The sequence below is a fragment of the Austrofundulus limnaeus genome, unplaced genomic scaffold (assembly GCF_001266775.1).
Source record: "Austrofundulus limnaeus strain Quisiro unplaced genomic scaffold, Austrofundulus_limnaeus-1.0 Scaffold2, whole genome shotgun sequence".
Lineage (NCBI taxonomy): Eukaryota > Metazoa > Chordata > Actinopteri > Cyprinodontiformes > Rivulidae > Austrofundulus > Austrofundulus limnaeus.
This window is the reverse complement of record NW_013952404.1, coordinates 8,852,433-8,861,295: the sequence shown is the minus strand read 5'-3', so window position 1 is coordinate 8,861,295 and position 8,863 is coordinate 8,852,433. Positions and strand designations below refer to the sequence as shown.

At 38.1% G+C, this 8,863-nt stretch overlaps 1 long non-coding RNA gene across 1 annotated transcript in view; it reads right to left on the bottom strand.

The window, feature by feature from the left end:
- Positions 1-1,427: 1,427 nt before the first annotated feature.
- Positions 1,428-8,863, bottom strand: part of LOC106522012 (uncharacterized) — a 14,256-nt gene continuing 6,820 nt past the window's right edge. The window contains exons 3-4 of the long non-coding RNA XR_001310737.1: positions 3,475-3,611; positions 1,428-1,444 (exon numbers count right to left, since the gene is read on the bottom strand). This is a non-coding gene — a long non-coding RNA (uncharacterized LOC106522012). The remainder of the gene's footprint in view (positions 1,445-3,474; positions 3,612-8,863) is intronic.

Sequence of the window (8,863 nt, the reverse complement as noted above, 5' to 3'; positions counted from 1 at the left end):
CCCTAAAAGTATTGGTCCATCTTTTGAACTTGGGTTCTGTGAATAGACTTCTGAACAATAAATATTGTACCTGATGCCTCTGTTTACCACTCAATATTATGCATGTTTAAGGGGCTTTTATAGTTGCTTCACTTAGCTGGATGTTCATGTTTTTGGCTGCATCGTCAGCTGCTCCAAAGAACTGAAAGGAGCTGTTGAGGTGTTGAAGCTGTCCCGTCCTTTTGATTGCAGCTMTTCCCAGTTTTGAATTTGGCACTCTGTACTAAATCTGCCATCACTGGTAATCACTTTATAGTTAAACTCAAACTGTCAGCTTGCACTTTTGGAGTTTTCAATCAGAGAAATCACCCTGCAAAAGGAAAAAAAAACCACWTCAAGAAGTTGCTGAATCTTTACAAAGCAAGATGTGGGTAGACTGCCACCTGCTGGTTGCACTCAGTACTCAGTCCATGGACGTTTTTAATAAATGGAGAACTACTGTAATGTTTAAATGATCATTAGCATCATTTTGCAAGGAGTTAAACTCCATCCAGCAGCTTTTGCTCCTAGTGATTCTCCACATGCTGAAACAGAAGGTGACAGGACGTCTTATCTTGTTCTTGAAGATATTTCAGCATTGAAGAATCTGGTGAAAGCAATCAAATCTTTCACTAGAGGGACTCAGAGATGTATTTATGTTCAAGTCTCCTGCATCACATGCATTTATCTGATCTGCATTTTTTTTTAAAAATCAATGTTCTGCATCTTACTGCGTTTATCTCACAGATCAAATGAGCAAGGAGGGTCACACTCCATAGCACAAAATTCAAAATTTGGTCCAAAKCRAGGGGCCAATTCTTGRCAACATGTTTTGAATAAATAAGAGATTAATCTATGAAATTACAAATGACCTTTTCCAGATTATGTTATAGYTAGCATACATAACCTAAATGATGAAGAAAACAAACAATACATTTAGAAAAACTCACCATTAGCATATGCCTCACTCTCTATCCACAACTTTTTTCATTTATTAAATCTTAAAGATACGTTTGATCACAATCCAGCAAATCAGGTTAAAAAAAAGAAAACCCCACWTCAGAAGTCCAATGCTTTAACTTTAAAATAAGGGGAGAATACAGATAAAGATAAAGCTGATTCTGTTGCTCWTTTTGCACCAAAAAGAGAAAGATTACTYAAAAATTCAAACTTTCTTTTCTCGGATTGAAYGTTGGCCAGCTGTCATGAGAAGACAAAAAGAGAAACTTTAGGACTATTTCACATTTAAAGAATTACATTTGGGGCCAAATAAAATATTAACAAGAGCCAGATCTGGCCCACGGGCCTTGAGTTTGACACATGTGCCTTAAGGGGCTTACGTAATACTGTTTTGAGTTGTGTGTTGAATTATTTCTTCTTTTCCACCTTGCTGCAGGCCTCGCTGAAGGTGGGCTGCGTTCTGGACCTGTGGGGGGAGAAAAAGGTCAGTTTAGTTGTATAAATAAAAAAGGAAGTCCAACAGCTGTCACACACTCATCAACGAACATGTGTGTGTGTGTCAGAGGGAGACAGAGCAGGTGTGTGTGGTTTCGGCCTGTATTTGGGTTGGAGGTTAATTGGGGGCGGTTGTCAGTCACAGGAGGAGACCATGTTGTGCATCGCTCAGCAAGCTGACACCACGGCTGCCTCCTGACATGTCCTGTCTGTCAGCTTGCTTTACGCCCCGCCGCTGACGCTGACACTCACCATTGTGTTTCAATTAGACGAGAACAAACCCATGTGTCACCTTATTTCTCTTCCTCGGGGATTAGCCCCGTGAGCATGTGTTTAATTTCACATGTGAGTTAAAGGTTGATCGTCTGCATATTTGAGACGAACAAAAACCATTTTCTGATAAACACATTATCTTATTATGGTAATATTTTTTTCTCCAGAGGCTGTAGTTTCATCACACAGAAGTGGTGACTGAGTCGGGGTGTGATGATGAGGATGCCTGGAGGAAGTTGGGTTCGACAGCGTGTCTCTGAACTGACAACAGATTTTACTTGGGTGCCAGCGTGTTTCTGTGAGCTCACTGACTCCCACCTTTAACCACACAGGCTCACAGCTGACAGGAGACAGAAAAGTCCCAATGCAATGCAAAGAAACCAAAGAAAAGCCAAAATCATGAAAGAAAAATTCCAATCTGGTGTCAAAAAGCATATCATGTGTCGAGACATTTTAAAGGGATCCATGATTAGTTGTAACATTAAACTTTATTTGATAAACATTTATTTTAACTGTAAAATAAAGACTGTAAAAATACTGTAGGCTGTTTAGTTTTGTAAATTATTTAAAATATATTTTAACACGGACGGAGCCATTTTATTTACATGCAAAGCATTCTGGGTAAATTATGACATCGACTAGGTCATTGATGCGAGGCTGCTAAATGAGCTATATCCACCCTGAGGGTTAATCTTGGACAATATCTGACGATTGGCTCTTTTAAATGAAACCAGAGAGCGTTGACAGAGAGAAGGTAGAAATGGACAACAGAGCTGCTTCATGGAAGAAGAACCTCAGCTTAGCCTATTAGCCTTTGCGCTAGCACCCACACTATATTGCCTTATAAGTATTAGCTCGGCGCTAGCGCGACAAACAAGCTAAACTGAGGTCCTCCATCCATATTTTCAGTTGCAGGCTGAGTCATTTTTTGTGTTCCCCTCTCTGTCATGTGGATGGAGGACCTCAGTGATGAGAGGAGAATGTGTAGCGCTGAGCTAATACATGTATATGGTGATAGTGTCGGGGCTAATGCTAAAGCTAACAGGCTAAGCTGAGGTTGTTCTTCCATGAAGCAGCTCTGTTGTCCTCCATCCATATTTTCAGTTACAGGCTGAGTCATTTCTACCTTCTCCTCTCTGTCAACGCTCTCTGGTTTCATTTAAAAGAGCCAATCGTCAGATATTGTCCAAGATTAACCTTCAGGGTGGATATGGCTCGCTAGCAGCCTCGCACCGATAACCTAGTTGATGTCATCATTTACCCAGAATGCTTTGCATGTAAATAAAATGGCCCCGTCCATGTAATATATTTTTAAACTTTTAGTTAAAAAATGGTAAAAAACTGAACATCCTGCAGTATTTGTACAGTCTTTATTTTACAGTTAAAATATATGTTTATCATATAAAGTCTAATGTTACAACTAATCAGGGATCCCTTTAACTGTTTTCTGCTTCAGCATACCTCGTATCCCAAGTATCTGTAGTTTCTTATCTAACAATCAGATTGAACACCAACAAAGTTCTGCCTCGGTTACTCTTAGGTGTGCAGGTCCACAACGATGCCCTGATAGTTGCACATAATCAAATAATTACTCTTATTTTGATTAAAAATTACAGATTTAAAAGACATATTGCTTGAGGAATAAAGCCATTTGTAAAATCTGGTTTTTGAGAAGATGTTGGTTGTGTCCAAAATCAGAGGGTGTGTCCTTCAACGGACCCGGCCTACCTGGTCCACYTGGGCCAGGTCCTTTGTTGACTGTGAAGACCTGAAGAAAGTGGCTGTAAATTTGGAAAATCTAGCCTTCAGCTTTATACCCATCCTTATCCTGGCGTGTGTCCTGTCGCCTGGCAATCGTGATGATGCTAAACAGAAGCAAAAAAAAAAAAAAGATTGAAATTAACAAAACATTTTTTATTAACATTATCAATATTGTTATTACCAAGATAGAGGCAATATTTGAAGGACAAAGTCACCTGCTGTATGAGCTCGTTTGATTTCTGAAAAACAATAATAATATTAAAAACATCTATTTTTATACCGCCAGGTTTTTATCGTTCCTCATATCGCGGAAAAAAAGGGAGGATGCATTTGTGGGCTGCCTTCAAAATTTGAGCAGCCTTTGACATTATTGGCCTTCAGATTTGGCCTCCTGAATCCCTTGAATTTGGACAGTCATTGTTTTCCTCACTGCAGGAAATTAAACATTTAATTGAAGAGGAGGGGGAGCTCTCTCCTAGAAAGCTGGTTCTATGGAGGTTTGTGAGACCCAAGAAAGTCCTCTCAGCTAACATCACCATACAAATGCCATACCAGGGTCCATCCATCTATTATTTGCCGCTTGTTCCTGTGTCCGTTTGCGGGACTCAGACATTTCTTTCCACAGTCGCCTCTTCCTGCTTTTCAGGGAGGACTCCATGGTGTTCTTAGGCCAGAGAGAGACGTTTCTCCAGCATGTCCTCTCCTCCCAGTTGGACATGCCCATAGCCCAACTGATAACCCTAACCTCTCACCCTATCTCAGGAGAACTCAGCTACTCTGCAGAGAAAACCCATTTCGACCAGCTGTTTCCACATTTGGTCTCGACCCAGATTTTGTGACCAGAGGTGAGGGAACGTTCACCAACTGGTAAATAGAGAGCTTTGCCTCTCATCACAGCTCCCTCTTCACTTTGTTCATAGTAGAAGTGAAATATTAATTTCTGAGAATGTGGGCGCTCAGTGCAAATAGATGAAGGTTATGTGAGGCAGCCGTCATGGACATGCAGAGACATATTCAAAAGCAAGCATATTTTCTTTACCTAAGCATTCACCATAATATACACAAACTATTAACCTTTTGTGATTTTCTTTTAATGAAAGGAAATATAATGTCTGATGAATGAACAGTTTAACAACAGTTTGAAAACAGATCAAAAAAGATGTGTGAAGTGCATTTTTATTATTAACATTTTGACTTTAGAACGAAGCAGACATGAAATAAAGTTGAATTTGACTCATCTGATACAGTCTTTACTCCAGACATCTTTATTCTCATGAAAAATCAATGACTGCAAATAAGTCTATAAAAAAACTGTAAACCTGCAAAAGAACAAACTCGGCTTTTATAAACTTGTAATAAGTCATTTTTTGGGGAGGAGTAATCCAGAGTGACTCCAAGTTAAGATGCGCTATTTTTAAAATAGACTCCACATCTCCAAAGTTCAGTTTAATCAGGCTGTAAACAGCCTCCTGTGGGGTGTAATCATGCCTTCATATCCTGCAGATTGATTGATTGTGTAACTCTTTATGCAAGTGTCTGTCATTAATTAAAATTGTTGTTTAGTGAGGCTTATATTAATGCTGCAGTTATGGTTTGAAGTCCTCAAACTAGTCTGCATTCTGAGTCTAAACCTCCCACTGACTGTGATAAACAGGCATGTAAATTGTGATTTTACAATAAAAGAACTTATATATATATATATATATATATGATGTTTTTAGCTCACCATCCTAAAAGAATGAGCACTCCAGCATCTTTCTTGGGACCAAACATTAGAATAAGTCATGTTCAATAGTTTACTGTCTTTAGGGGGGGAATCATGTGTTTTATGATCATTAAATTTAAAATCTGAGAGTAATCTGCATAGAAACAATTCATAAGTTAGAACATTTTGAACGGGAGGAGTCCAAGGAATGATCCCTGTGGGATTTTATCCATCCAATATATGATTCAGAATGAAAATCTGAATAAACAACACCCAAAATACAGCAGGAAACAATAATACAGAAAAATTAAGTTCAGGAAACAAATTTCAAAAACACCTGAATAAGAAGTAAAAACAAAACAAAACAAAAACGCTGAACCAAAGCAAAGACAAAATGAAAACCGTGACATTCGTGTGTAAATTTTATCAGGTGTTACAGATTCTGAATAAGATCCCCTCAAGGATTTGGTCCCATTCTTCCTGACCTTTCCAGTAGGATATTACCCTTGAGTTTAGGCATACCTGATAAGCACATCAACAGTCTGTTTGACATTTTGGCAAATATTACTGTCTTCTCTGTTGAGAGCTACATGAGAATATCAACACTATGCTGATGGAGGAACAACTTACCAGCTGTATCACACAAACATGGAAGAAGAGGGAATATTTGCTTTTATTGCAGAAAAATAAGTGTTTCCATTGTTTTATTGATGTTTTTCCACAAACGTCAGACTATTCCTTTAAGAGCTTGTTAATTTATTTGGCTTCCCTCAGACAATTTCCCAAGATCATTAATCTTACAAATGTCAATAGTTGACGAGCATCACAGTTTGTGTCTTATAATTCACATACTGCACTATTGTATGTTTAAAGAACTAAAAACCAAACCATCCAGTTGTGTCATCTGGGTTTAATACCTAAAAAGCTTATGTGCTTCTTCATGCACAGCAGGCCTCAAGAGAATAAAGAATGTAAGTTGCCCATTATTCAGGAGTAGGTGTGAGCCATGATAATCACATTAGACAATAAACACAGAACAAGGAGGCTAAAGATTCAGTCGTGTTTCAGAAGTTTTGACTGGAGGCAATATTTAGAGCTAGATCTGAAAAGGAGACGGTTCTTGTTGCCCCTGCAAGAGTAGAAAAGTGAAATTAACCCTGCCCTGAAGGAGCAAATAGAAATAAATTACAAATTAAATTGTTTGAAACGACACTGGACTGCAGTTTCAAATTGACTGAAAGAAAAAAAATTAATGGACACTTATAAAATGTTACATGTAAGGATATAACGCTTTGACACTGCTTTGCATGCGTCCCACTGATAGTGGCTCTCTGATTTGAGGAACCACTTAACTCCCTGACTGCTCACAAATAACTAGTGGTGCTGGTGGAGACAGCTAAAAACAAGTGTCAGCAGCAACAGCAGAATAAGTTGTTCGGCAGAGAAGATTTGACAATTTTTTCATGTGCGCAGCCCACATACTCATCTCACAAATGCATGTTCCTTACAAATGTTGCACCATTTAAAAGGAAAATTAACAGGCTTTCCAACAGTATAATGTTACTGAAGCATTGTTACAAAAGAATAATTAATCATAATCTACCAAACACAAATTTCCTTAACTTTGTGCTAAGTATATAAAGCCATGAATCATCATTACAGTATTTTCAGCATGCATTGCCAATGCAATGCACACTATTGTGATTCGTTTCCCATCCAAGTCATCTCCACTTTGGCACGCTTCTCCTCCTACATACTTTGTCCTAGAGATGCCATTGTAATTTATATCTGTAAAGCTCCTGTGCCAAATGATTGCTATGCCCTTTGGTGCCTGTACAACTTATAGTTTTTGAAATATTAATGTTAAAAATCAAATAATGACAGCCAATGGAGCCTTACATTGGTCCAATACTGCCCCATGCTGTATTTACTCAGTACTGCACCATAGTTTAATAATATTTAAACTCAGTAGTTCAGTGTTTACAATACAAACATGATTGTATTTTGATATTTCACTATAATATTGTCCTAATATTCCTTTATTGTTGTAATATATTGCAGTTTAGTGTCAACAATTGCATTGGCAATTTGGCCTCTTTCAGCACACATACAAACTTAACACTGGGAGAACATACTGCAACAGCTCATAGTCTCATGGTGAACGCTATGGGCTTTCATGTGGGAGATCAGGGTTTAATCCCAGCCGTAACCATAATGTTTCATTACAACTACATATTTTCTAATTGTCATATTCTCACACAATTACCCTCAATGCAAACAACTGCTGACTTGGCAGGCACAAGCTGGTACTTGATTAGCAAGCACATTTCAACTTGGTCACAGTTCAAGCTGCAGGCAATGGCATGCTACAAGGCAATGCACACTTGTTTTTACATCATAAAAACCCGTGTCTAGTTTTATTTGTTGTCCTTAAAAAGGTCAAATTAATTTAAAGAGTAAGTTTGATTAAAAAATAAAAATTTCAAAGGCGGCTTAAACCATCTTAAACTGTTTCTTTTTATTTGCTTGTCTACTTTTGTGAACATGAAGGGAATCCCCTTCTGATATACCTATTTTATTGTTGTTATTATTATTATTTTACTTATTGAGAACAACACTGTCTCAACTTATTGAAGCTTGTTCTCTACTAAATTTATTTTATATAATTAAGTAAAAAAAATGTTGAGGACATTCATTTTAGACCAGTTCTCCTTTGGAAGTAGATTTTATTTTTAATTTGAACTATAATGACTAAACTAACGTAACTTCTAACTGCTCAGAAACAATGTTTGTTTTTGTGTTTGTGAGGTTTTGCCAGTCCTAAATAGCTTGAGGAAAATAAAAATATACACCAAGCAAAAGCTTGGGGCTCAAGAATAAAACTGTTCAGCCAAGCGGGGCCAGTTTGGACCGCCAATATTTTTAGGAGTGGCTGTTGCCCTTCTTCCCTCTTGGTGGCAGACATGAAAATCTAAGTGTACCTTCAGACAAGAGAGGAGAACAGACTCAGATAGGTTTTGCTCAAATACTCAAACCGCTTCTGTTTTTAGTTTAAGCTCTTTTACACGTTTCATCCTGTGGAATATGTTTTTTTTTCTGCTTCCCGATCCTCTGTAAGCCACACAGCACTGATAGCTTTCACACCCCATAAAGACTAATGTGCTCCTCTATTTGTTGCAACAAATTAACCAATCTGGGAAACAGAAAATAAATGACTGTATGTGCCAGATGTTTTTCCCTCCCTGTAAACAATTTGATTAACTAAAATTAATTCAGGCTGTAATTAAAACAGTCACTTTAATCAAATCAGGATATTTGTATGAAAATGTGGATAAGGGCGTAGAAACGGGACACGAAGGGCATGCTGACGTCAAAAATAGTCAAACTAAATTGTTGGATTTTTTTGGGGCAGATTATTATGCCTGAGAGACGAGACTGAAGCTGCACTCAGTCATGCAAATCAAAAACATCAACAAATGTTGGAGCGTGTAAAATCCACCCCCACTTCACCCGCTGAAGATGAAAGACAACTTGTTAAAGTGAGGTGTTGTTGAACGCAGAGGCACAGTGTGCGCGCTGATGTGACATTAATGACAGAAGTGGGACTGGTAAACTGCACACACACACACACACACACACACACACACACAC